Source organism: Heterodontus francisci, chromosome 34 (genome assembly GCF_036365525.1).
Source record: "Heterodontus francisci isolate sHetFra1 chromosome 34, sHetFra1.hap1, whole genome shotgun sequence".
NCBI lineage: Eukaryota > Metazoa > Chordata > Chondrichthyes > Heterodontiformes > Heterodontidae > Heterodontus > Heterodontus francisci.
Genome location: NC_090404.1, coordinates 38,359,963 through 38,372,752, shown reverse-complemented (window position 1 = coordinate 38,372,752; position 12,790 = coordinate 38,359,963). Strand labels below are relative to the sequence as shown.

The following is a 12,790-nucleotide window of genomic DNA, read 5'->3' as shown; positions in this document are numbered from 1 at the left end:
CAACATGGACTTGTGAAGAAGAAATCATGTTTAACAAATCTGTTAGAGTTTCTTGAGGATGTAACTAGTCAGGTGAATAAGGGGGAAGCAGTAGTTTAATTGGATTTTCAAGAAGCAAGAAGCATTTGATAAGGTGCCACACCAGAGGTTATTACACACAATTCTTCCTTCAATCATAAGGTCAGAAGTGGGGATGTTTGCTGCTGATTGCACAATGTTCCGCACCATTCGCAACTCCTCAGATACTGAAGCAGTCCGTGTAGAAATGCAGCAAGACCTGGACAATCTCCAGGCTTGGGCTGATAAGTGGCAAGTAACATTCATGCCACACAAGTGCCAGGCAGTGACCATCTCCAACAAGAAAGAATCTAACCATCTCCCCTTGACATTCAATTGCAGTACCATCGCTGAATCCCCCACTATCAACATCCTTGGGGCTACCATTGACCAGAAACTGAACTGGGAGTAGCCATATAAATACCGTGGCTGCAAGAGCCGGTCAGAGGCTAGGAATCCTGCGGCGAGTAACTCATCTCCTGACTCCCCAAAGCCTGTCCACCATCTATAAGGCACAAGTCAGGAGTGTGATGGAATACTTGCCTGGATGGTGCAGCTCCAACAACACTCAAGAAGCTCGACACCATCCAAGACAAAGCAACCCACTTGATTGGCATCCTATCTACAAACATTCACTCCCTCCACAGTGGCAGCAGTGTGTCCCATCTACAAGATGCACTGCAGCAACACACCAAGGCCCCTTGGACAGCACCTTCCAAACCCACGACCTCTACCAACTAGAAGGACAAGGGCAGAAAATGCATGGGCACACCGCCACCTGCAAGTTCCCCTCCAAGTCACACACCATCCTGACTTGGAACTATATCACCATTCCTTCACTGTTGCTGGGTCAAAACCTTGGAATTCCCATTCCTAACAGCACTGTGGGTGTACCTACCTCACATGGACTGCAGCGGTTCAAGAAGGCAGCTCACCACCACCTTCTCAAGGGCAAGTAGGGATGGGTAATAAATGCTGGCCTCGCCAGCGGCGCCCATACTCCATGAATGAATTTTCAAAAAAATTAGGACTCATGGGATTGCGGTAATATATGAGCATGGATTGAGGTTTGGTTAATGGACAGAAAGCAGAGAGTCGGAATAAATGGGCTATTTTCAGGTTGGCACGCTGTAACTAGCAGGGTGTAGCAAGGATCAGTACTTGGGCCTCAGCTATTTACAATCTATAGAAATGACTCAGATGAGGGGATTGCGATAATATATCCAGGTTTGCTGATGATACAAAGTTAGGTGGGAAAGCAAGAAATGAGAAAGACAGGAAGAGGCTTCAGAGGGATACAGACAGGTTGGGTGGGTGAGTGGGTAAGAACATGGCAGATGGAATACAATATGGTTAAGTGTGAAGTTATCCACTTTGATCAGAAAAATTTATTAAAAACTTTTTAATTATGAATGTTGAGAAACTGAGAAATGTTTGCATTCAGAGGGACCTGGGTGTTGTTACGACCAAGGTGGCAGTAATGCACTGTTAATTCAGTCCCACTGCGTATTAGTAAAGTTTCCCACCTACTGGAAATTAGCCAAATTAAACATTTTATTTATCCCCTAGAATTTTTATGAAGCACACAAAACCAGATTTCTTTGAACAACAACAACAAAATTAACTATTTATTAATAAACTAAATCTTAAACAATAATGGGATGAATCTGTACATATAAAAAGATTTTATAACTTCTTATTCTTCCTAAGCTTCCTGAACACGCACATACATTGAAAAACTGATTAACTGGGGAAAAAGGGTTTTTGGTGTTCAACTGTTTCTTCGGAATAATAAAATCATTGGTGGTCATGGTCTGGTGGGTTATTTGTGAATCGGTGAGGTGTCCCAGAGACAAATCGTCAGATGCCACTCAAAGTCTCTCCAGCCAAGTTTGATGAGCAGTCTGTGATGGGTAGACTATCAAGGCAATTTGTCTGCAGCAGGCATCACACAGATCTTTCAGCAAAAGATGTAGCAACAGGTCTACTTAAATTTTAAAGTAGCAGTCCAGCAATGGAAGCCTTTTTGAGATTTCAGGATCTCCCCCCGCAAAAGAACAGGACTAACAGGAATCACTCTTGAGGCAGAGATTTTTCAGAGACTGGAGGCAATAGGAATTTCCAACTTTAACAATGCAGGGCTTCCTCCACAGAGAGCAGCAACTCCTCTTTCTCTGGGTCTTTCCCACTCCTGGCAGAACACAGACACAACTCAAATGTGGAATTTTGTTCTGCAAGAGATGCCTTCTTTTCAGGGAGAGGTCTTTTTCTAGTCTGCCAAAAAACACAAGTCCCAGCCAGTTTGTTCTGCCTCCTGCCTGCCCAGCACTGGTCTTTCACAAAGCAAAGTGAAACTGAACTCTTAACAATGTCATGTGACCTATCATTTTCACTGCTGTTGCTTGGAAATAAGTTGCCTCGGAGACGGTTCCCCATCCAGTTCAGCATTCAATTTTCTCAGTCTTGCAAAACACAGAACTCCAAGTTTTTTTCTTTTTTAAAAGCAAGGCACATGTAACAGTGTCCTTGTACGTGAATCACAGAAAGTTAACATGGACGTACAGCAAGCAATTCGGAAGGCAAATGGTATGTTAGCTTTTGTTACAAAGGGATTGGGGTATAAGGGTAAAGAAGTCTTACTACAATTATACAGGACATTGGTGAGGCCCCACCTGGAGTAGTGTGTGCAGTTTTGGTCTCCTTACCTAAGGAAGGACATAACACCATTGAGGGAATGCAATGAAGGTTCACTCGTCTGGTTCCTGGGCTTGTTCTATTTATTCATGGACTGTGGGTGTTCCTGAAATGGCCAGCATTTATTGCCCATCCCTAATTGCCCCTGAGAAAGTGGTGGTGAGCTGCCTCCTTGAATATAACTGAGTGTCTTGCTAGGCCATTTCATAGGGTAGTTAAGAGTCAACTATAGTTCAGTGCATCTGGAGTCACATATAGGCCAGATCGGGTAAGGACGGCAAATTTCCTTCCCTGAAGGAAATTAGTGAACCAGGTGGGTTTTTAGGACAATCCGTAGTTTCATGGTCACCAATATTGATCCTCGCTTTTTAATTGCAGTGGTGGGATTTGAATTCATGTCTTGGCATCATTAGTCCAGGCCTCTGGATTACTAGTTCAGTAACAGAACCACTATTGTACAGCATCCCCACTCTGCTCCATCTCCTCCTATGAGGAGAGATTGAGTAAACTAGGTCTATATTCCCTGAGGATTAGAAGAATGAGACGTGATCTGACTGAAACATAAATTGTTAAGAGACTTGACCGGGTCGATGCTGAGAAAATGTTTCCCCTGTCTGGGCAATCTAGAACACCGGGTCACAGTCTCAGGATAAGGGATCAGACATTTAGGACTGAAATGAGGAGAAATTTCTTCACTGAAAGGGTTGTGAATCTTTGGAATTCTCTTCCCCAGGGAGCAGTGGATGCTCAGTCATTGAGTATATTTAAGACAGAGATTGACAGATTTTTGGGTATTACGGTAATTAAGGGATATGGGGATAGTGCGGGAAGGTGGAGTTGAGAAGATCAGCCATGATCTGGGTGAATGGCAGAGCAGGCTCGAAGGGCCAAATGGCCTCCTCCAGCTTCTATTTCTTATGTTCATTAAACCTCAGTCTGGTTCCTCTCGAGCTGCTGAGTGAGTGAATTAAATCTTTCTTGACAAATCACCAAGATACCAGATGACAAGTCATGACCGAAACATCATTTATTGGTTACAAATCACAACTTAGTTAAATCTGGACACACAGACACTTTATAAACATGGATAAACACATTTAAATGTAATCAGAGTTATCCAGCAGTTCAGCACTAATAGGGAGAGTATTTCACAAAACAAGTAACAAAGATTAACCAGACGACTCAGTGATTGACTGTAAATCAACACTAATGGATGCTGAGTATTAATTACAGCAGGAACCGGAGTCTGAGCTTATAAATTGGTGAGTTTACTTGAAGAGCAATTCCTTCACTATCTGACATGTTAACAGTTGTGAACAGCCTGTCTGTCCAACAGCTCCAGTCTACGAGTGCTTAGAAACACACAGAGCTGAAACAGCCTCATTCTTGAGCTAAAGAACAGACTTTCTCCTGTCAATATAGAGTTACAGGATTTGCCTGTGATCTGTTTATTGTTCATCTTTTGTTCAGTACATTGACTGAGTGGATTTAAATTGAAAATGAGGTTTGAAGACACGATGGTCTATTCACACATGAACGAGAGATGCTGTGGGGCAGAAACTAAGTCCAAGAGGAGCAACTGACATCAGAAATAAACCCCAACTGTCAGAATGAACATGGTTCAGTCTGGATATGATTAACAGCAGCAACAGCAGAATCCAACCCCTGTAATTATCTGTGAACTCGCTGGTGTCTCAGCAGACAGGATGGCTGAGTGAATCCCTTCCTACACACGGAGCATATGAATGACCTCTCCCCAGTGTGAATGAACTGGTGTGACACCAGGTGGGATGACTGAGTAAATCTCTTCCCACATACGGAGCAGGTGAATGGCCTCTCCCCAGTGTGAACCCGCTGGTGCCTCAGAAGAGCGGTTGAATCAGCAAATCCCTTCCCACACTCAGAGCAAGTGAATGGCCTTTCACCAGTGTGAACTCGCTTGTGGTTCACCAGCTTGGGTGAAGTAGTGAATCCCTTCCCACAATCAGAGCAGGTGAACGGCCTCTCCCCAGTGTGAACTCGCTGGTGTATCAGCAGGGTGGATGAATGAGTAAAACCCTCCCCACAATCAGAGCAGGTGAATGGCCTCTCCCCAGTGTGAATTCGTTGATGTGCCAGCAGGTTCCATGACAGAGAGAATCTCTTCCCACACTCAGAGCAGGTGAACGGCCTCTCCCCAGTGTGAACTCGCTGGTGCATCAGTAGGGTGGATGAACGAATGAATCCCTTCCCACACTCAGAGCAGGTGAACGGCCTCTCCCCAGTGTGAACTCGCTGGTGTTTTAGTAGGGCAGATGAATGAATGAATCCCTTCCCACAATCAGAGCAGGTGAACGGCCTCTCCCCAGTGTGAACTTGTTGGTGTCTCAGAAGGTTGGATGACCGAGTAAATCCCTTCCCACACTCTGAGCAGGTGAACGGCCTCTCCCCAGTGTGAACTCGCTGGTGTTTTAGTCGGGCGGATGAATGAATGAATCCCTTCCCACACTCAGAGCAGGTGAATGGCCTCTCCCCAGTGTGAACTTGCTGGTGTTGTAGTAGGGCGGATGAATGAATGAATCCCTTCCCACAATCAGAGCAGGTGAACGGCCTCTCCTCAGTGTGAACTCGTTGGTGTGTCAGTAAGGCGCATAAATGAACGTATCCCTTCCCACACTCGGAGCAAGTGAACGGCTTCTCCCCAGTGTGAAGTCGCTGGTGTGTCTGCAGGTTTGATAACTGAGTGAATCCCTTCCCACACTCAGTGCAGGTGAATGGCCTCTCCCCAGTGTGAACTCGCTGGTGTGTGAGTAGGGAGGATGACTGAGTGAATCCCTTCCCACACTCAGTGCAGATGAACGGCCTCTCCTCAGTTTGACTGTGTCGATGAGTTTCCAGCTCAGACGTGTAATTTAATTCTTCCTCACGGTCCCCACATTTCCACAGCTTCTCCCCAGTGTTACTACACTTGTGTACCGACAGGCCAGCTGATCGGCTGAAGCCTCGTCCACACACAGAACACTTGTACGGTTTCTCCATACTTTTTGCTTCCATGATCAAAGGCCGATGATATTCAGATCCTGATGAATCGAGTGACTGTCACATCTTGAGGTGGTTTGATTTTCCCATCCGCAATTCCTCCCTTTCTAATACCCTGGAACATGAAGTTACAACAGGAAAAAGGGAGTGAGAGAGAACCCACAAAAACACAAAGACAAGTTGTGAAATTGAGCTGAATGAATCTGGTAATTTGTGGGACCAGAACAGAGAGTGGGCGGGGCTTCAGGGTCCCAGTGAGCAGGAGAGAAAATCATTGACTCATTAATTTTATTCTCACTCTGCACACAGGGGCTGGAGAACTGAACCCAGCCACAGTAGAGGGAGGGAGAAAACTGGCAGAGGAGGAAAGAGATGGTGCAGATGGTGTCATGGGTTTGGATTTCAGCACAGGGAGGAGGAAGAGTGTGTGGGACTGCGATTTACAGCTTTGGGGAAACAAGAGAGGAATAAAATGTTCCATAGGATCTCGAATTGTCTGTTCTGAATTTCTATCCTGTACTGACAGTGATGACTTTTATTACCTCCTTTTACAGGGGATTAGGAGAGGATTTACACACATTGATTTGATGCTCACTCTGCACACAGGGGCTTTCGCACCATCTCTCCTGAAGGTGCTGGGGTTACTGTTTACATCCCACTGAACTGTAAGAAAGAATATCTTATTAGATGATATTAAAGATAGTATTATATTATAATAATATAACGAGAGACCGTTCACCTGCTCCGTCTGTGGGAAGGAATTTAATCGATATCCAAAATGCTGAGACACCAGTGAGTTCACAAGTGACTGTAGCTGTTGCATTCTGTAATTATTGCTGCTGTTAATCACATCCAGGACTGAACCATATTCATTCTGACAGTGGGGTTTATATCTGCTGTGTTAATATTCTTTCTAGCTGGGGTGGAGTTTAATATTCCAGCAATTGGTTTGCTTTACTTTGTAACTTTTACTCTTCAAATAAAGTAGCTCCCTTTGGGCTATTCACAGGGTTTTGTGGGATGAAACCAAACAGTGATTTACTTGTACTTTTTACAATTTTGTATATTATATTCACTGCTCACAATGAGATCTGTTCTACATTGGGAAGACCAAACACAGATAGGGTGATCACTTTGAGAACCATCTCCATTCAGTCTGAAAGCATGTTCCTGAGTTCCAGTCACTTCCCATTTTAATTCTCCGTCCCACTCCCACTCTGACCTCTCTGTCCTCGGCCTCCTGCCCTGTTCCAACGAAGCTCAATGGGAGCTGGAGGACTTAACAACCTTCCGGACTCAACATTGAGTTCAGCAGTTGCTGTAACAACAGAGACTTGTCAGGATCTGGAACGCTGCACCTGAAAAAGGTGGTTGAACCTGATTCAGTCATTTTAAAAGGGAGTTGACAGGTATTTGAGAATGAGGAACTTACAGGCTTACAAACAACAAGTGGGTGTGTGGGACTAAGCACAACTGTTCTTTCAAAGGGCCAGCACAAGCACAAAGGGTGGAATGGCCTCCTCCTGTGCTGTAAGTTTCTATGATTCTAGGAGTTGGCCATTTAGCCCCTCGAGCCTGTTCCACCAGGAAATGAGATCATGGTTGATCTGTGATCTAACTCTATATACCTGACTTTGTCCCATATCCATTAATACCTTTGGTTAACAAAGATCTATCAACGTCAGATTTAACATGAAGATTGATCTCGCATCAACTGCTGTTTGTGGAAGAGAGTTTCAAACTTCCACCATCTTTTGTGTGTAGAAATGTTTCCTAACTTCACTCCTGAAAGGTCTGGCTCTCACTTTTACTCTACGCCTCCTAGTTCGACACTCCAGAACATCCAGCCCATGGGCCAGAATCCAGCCTGTCAATGGTATCCATCGGACCTGCCAAAACATTCAGTGACTGACAATGGTTACAGCTCCTTTACCAAGATGGTGGATACGCCTCATTGCACATGTCCTCCTGTACCAAGATGGTGGGCAAGCTTCAGTACCCGATATTTTGGCTCCTGTACTAAGATGGCGGTGCCCCGGCGGAGCTGCTTCTCTGCCGGCACTTCCCGCCCAAACAGCCTTCGCAGCCGTGAGCTCAGGACCAAGGTCAAGCACTGGCTCTGCCTGCGTACAGACTCGGCCTGGGCCTCATGCTCTTCATCACCGTCTGATGAGGTGCAGGCCCAGCAGCAAGGTGCAGTGGTAACCGGGCCCTGGGAGCAGGCTGCCGTGGAGATCGGGCCCTGGGAGCTGAACAGAGAGACAGAGGCCGGCAGAGAGAGAGAGAGAGAGAGAGAGAGAGAGGGGGAGGGAAGGGGCGGGAGAGCGAGAAAGAGAGAGCGCACGGGGGAGCGAGAGAGAGAACAGGGGGGAGCGAGAGAGAGAGCAGGGGGGAGCGATAGAGAGAGCGAGAGCAGGGGGGAGCGAGAGAGAGAGCGAGAGCAGGGGGGAGCGAGAGAGAGAGCGAGAGCAGGGGGGAGCGAGAGAGAGAGCGAGAGCAGGGGGGAGCGAGAGAGAGAGCGAGAGCAGGGGGGAGCGAGAGAGAGAGCGAGAGCAGGGGGGAGCGAGAGAGAGAGCGAGAGCAGGGGGGCGCGAGAGAGAGAGCGAGAGCAGGGGGGCGCGAGAGAGAGAGCGAGAGCAGGGGGGAGCAGGGGGGAGCGAGAGCAGGGGGAGCGAGAGAGAGAGAGAGAGCAGGGGGGAGCGAGAGAGAGAGAGCAGGGGGGAGCGAGAGAGAGAGAAAGAGAGCAGGGGGGAGCGAGAGAGAGAGCAGGGGGGAGCGAGAGAGAGAGAGAGCAGGGGGGAGCGAGAGAGAGAGAGCAGGGGGGAGCGAGAGAGAGAGAGAGCAGGGGGGAGCGAGAGAGAGAGAGCAGGGGGGAGCGAGAGAGAGAGAGCAGGGGGGAGCGAGAGAGAGAGAGAGCAGGGGGGAGCGAGAGAGAGAGCAGGGGGGAGCAAGAGAGAGAGAGAGAGCAGGGGGGAGCGAGAGAGAGAGAGAGCAGGGGGGAGCGAGAGAGAGAGAGAGCAGGGGGGAGCGAGAGAGAGAGAGAGCAGGGGGGAGCGAGAGAGAGAGAGAGCAGGGGGGAGCGAGAGAGAGAGAGAGAGCAGGGGGGAGCGAGAGAGAGAGAGAGAGAGAGCAGGGGGGAGCGAGAGAGAGAGCGAGAGCAGGGGGGAGCGAGAGAGAGAGCGAGCGAGAGCAGGGGGGAGCGAGAGAGAGAGCGAGAGCAGGGGGGAGCGAGAGAGAGAGCGAGAGCAGGGGGGAGCGAGAGAGAGAGCGAGAGCAGGGGGGCGCGAGAGAGAGCGAGAGCAGGGGGGCGCGAGAGAGAGAGCGAGAGCAGGGGGGAGCGAGAGCAGGGGGAGCGAGAGCAGGGGGAGCGAGAGCAGGGGGAGCGAGAGCAGGGGGAGCGAGAGCAGGGGGAGAGAGCAGGGGGGAGCGAGAGAGAGAGAGCAGGGGGGAGCGAGAGAGAGAGAAAGAGAGCAGGGGGGAGCGAGAGAGAGAGCAGGGGGGAGCGAGAGAGAGAGCGAGAGCAGGGGGGCGCGAGAGAGAGAGCGAGAGCAGGGGGGAGCGAGAGCAGGGGGAGCGAGAGAGAGAGCAGGGGGGAGCGAGAGAGAGAGAGCAGGGGGGAGCGAGAGAGAGAGAAAGAGAGCAGGGGGGAGTGAGAGAGAGAGAGAGCAGGGGGGAGCGAGAGAGAGAGAGAGCAGGGGGGAGCGAGAGAGAGAGAGAGCAGGGGTGAGCGAGAGAGAGAGAGAGCAGGGGGGAGCGAGAGAGAGAGAGAGCAGGGGGGAGCGAGAGAGAGAGAGAGCAGGGGGGAGAGAGAGAGAGAGAGAGAGCAGGGGGGAGCGAGAGAGAGAGAGAGCAGGGGGGAGCGAGAGAGAGAGAGAGCAGGGGGGAGCGAGAGAGAGCAGGGGGGAGCAAGAGAGAGAGAGAGAGCAGGGGGGAGCGAGAGAGAGAGAGAGCAGGGGGGAGCGAGAGAGAGAGAGAGAGAGAGAGCAGGGGGGAGCGAGAGAGAGAGAGAGAGCAGGGGGGAGCGAGAGAGAGAGAGAGAGAGAGCAGGGGGGAGCGAGAGAGAGAGAGAGAGCAGGGGGGAGCGAGAGAGAGAGAGAGAGAGAGCACGGGGGAGCGAGAGAGAGCGAGAGCAAGGGGGAGCGAGAGAGCAGGGGGGTGCGCGAGAGAGAGAGAGCAGGGGGGTGCGCGAGAGAGAGAGAGCAGGGGGGAGCGAGAGAGAGAGAGCAGGGGGGAGCGAGAGAGAGAGAGCAGGGGGGAGCGAGAGAGAGAGAGCAGGGGGGAGCGAGAGAGAGAGAGAGCAGGGGGGAGCGAGAGAGAGAGAGCAGGGGGGAGCGAGAGAGAGAGAGCAGGGGGGAGCGAGAAAGAGAGAGCAGGGGGGAGCGAGAGAGAGAGAGCAGGGGGGAGCGAGAGAGAGAGAGCAGGGGGGAGCGAGAGAGAGAGTAGGGGAGAGAGAGCGGGGGGAGCGGCGGGGGGGAAGAGGAGAGAGAGAGAGAGACGCAGTGGTGGGCATCGCAGCCTCACAGCTCCAGGTCCCGGCTTCGATTCTGGGTACTGCCTGTGCACAGTTTGCAAGTTCTCCCTGTGACCACGTGGGTTTTCGCTGGGTGCTCCGGTTTCCTCCCACAGCCAAAAACGTGCAGGTTGATAAGTAAATTGGCCATTGGAAATTGCCCCGAGTGTAGGTAGGTGGTAGGGAATATGGGGTTACTACAGGGTTAGTATAAATGGGTGGTTGTTGGTTGGCACAGACTCGGTGGGCCCAAGGGCCTGTTTCAGTGCTGTATCTCTAAATAAAATAAATAGAGAGAGCAGGAGACAGGGAGTGTGTGAGATCAAGATCTCTCCTCACAAATGGAATCTATCTGGAATTCTCTGCATCGCTACATCAAGTGTGCAGGCAGACAATGTCTACGACTGCAAGCAAAAACCATGCCAGGTAACTCACTAAATCAGTGTTCAACATAGTGTTGGGAAAGTAAGTTACTACATTAGTTTCCTCCTTTAAAGCTTATTCACAAAAATGCACATTTTTGTGATTCTGATGAACAGTCAAATAAATTTCTAATACCTTCACCTTTCCGAAAGTTGCTCACCTCCGGCCCCCTATGTAGTACAAAATTTTGAAAGTAGCCCCTCATGGAAAAAGACTGGACACTCCTGATCTATACCATCAGTTCTAACATCCTGAAAATTTCCAGGTTGTCAGAAGGGATAGAGAGAGACAATATATGCTTAATGGCACAGATCTAAAGAATGTGCAGGACAGAGGGACCTGGGGGTTTATATGTATAGATCATTGAAGGTGGCAGGACATATTGAGAACAGTTAGCAAAGAATATGGGAACTTGGACTTGATAAATAGAGGTATTGAGTGCAAAAGCAGGGAAGTTAAGGGGAACTTTTATAAAACTCTGCTTCAGCCACAACTAGAGTATTACATCCAGTTCTGATCACCACACTTTAGGAAGGATGAGAAGGTCCTTGACAGGGTGCAGAGGAGATTTACCAGAATGGTTCCAGGGATGAGGGAATTTAGCTACAAGGTTAGGTTGGAGAAGCTGGGATTGTTCTCCTTGGAACGCGAGACTGGGAGCTTCTTATTGGGGGTGTTGAGGCCTACACCGGATATTTCTGAAGCCTCCCTGCACATCCGCCAGCTTCATTCCTCCCCTGCACTCGGCGATTTCTCACCCACTGAGGATCTGACACGACTGCTTCCGTCCAGCTCGAGCACCTTCACTGCCTTTGATTCTGTGAGCAACTCGTGCAATAAAACAAAAGCAAAGTCCTGCAGATGCTGGAAATCTGAAATAAAAGGAGAAAATGCTGGAAATACTCAGCAGGTCTCTGTGAAGAGAGAAACATATTTAATGTTTCAGGCACATCAAACAGCCGGTGCCTGCAGCCTGGAACTCGGAGTGGGAGAGGGAGGAAGAATGAGGAGAGACAATATAGTCCAACACTCACAGCAACCTACAATCCACCGACATTACCGGGATAGGGAGACAGAGTTTAGAAACACTCAGCAACACGACTCCAGTAAAAGATCCCAGGAGGAAAAGGGGGATCAGTGTGTGTAGATTAGATTAGATTAGAGATACAGCACTGAAACAGGCCCCTCGGCCCACCGAGTCTGTGCCGAACATCAACCACCCATTTATACTAATCCTCCACTAATCCCATATTCCTGCCAAACATCCCCACCTGTCCCTATATTTCCCTACCACCTACACTAGCGACAATTTATAATGGCCAATTTACCTATCAACCTGCAAGTCTTTTGGCTTGTGGGAGGAAACCGGAGCTGGAGCTGTGAGGCTGCGGTGCTAACCACTGCGCCACTGTACCTGCCCTGATATTCCCCCTCCCCAGGCCTGTCAGTCAAACCCCCCACTCCTCCCAGTCCACAGCTCAGCCTAGCAGCTTACTGCACCTTGAGCCAGCCCTGCCCAGGTGTGGCCCAGTCCAAGGGGAGTCTTAGTGGAACCAGGGAGTAGGGGAGGGGGAACCTCCTGCCCTGTGCTGTGTCCCAAATGGTTCCTCCCTCCCTCCCCCAGGCCCCTTTATAACTGAGCTCAGTTTCCTTTAAAGTTTTCTCCTTTGATGTTACACTTTATTAATCTTTAATTCCTCCAAAAGAGCTGGAAATCTGGCGGTCGTTAACCCCGGGCCTGTCACCGGGAGAAGCCCCGAAGCTGCCGGGTGTTTCTGAAGCCTCCCCGCCACTCACCGTTACAACAGCGAGACTCTCCCGCCATTACTCACATTGTATCCACGCTAAATACTGTGACTTGAAGCTCTCGCCAGTGACCTCTGACCTGACAGCTCACAATGTGCGGGTGATTGATGGAAACGCGTCATCAACAGTGAGAGGAGCGGAGAGTCACTGCGTGCCACAAGCCCCGCCCCTCACCTGCTCCGACTGATTGGAGGACCCAACGACCGCTCGGTCCTCCAGACCCGCCCCCTTTGCACTTATTGGTCCGTCAATCACTCAGGTGGGCGGTATGAACTGAGCATG

The 12,790-nt window shown here is 49.9% G+C and overlaps 1 pseudogene; it reads right to left on the bottom strand.

The window, feature by feature from the left end:
* Positions 1-3,794: 3,794 nt before the first annotated feature.
* LOC137348835 (zinc finger protein 585A-like) overlaps positions 3,795-12,790 on the bottom strand; it is a 52,983-nt pseudogene continuing 43,987 nt past the window's right edge.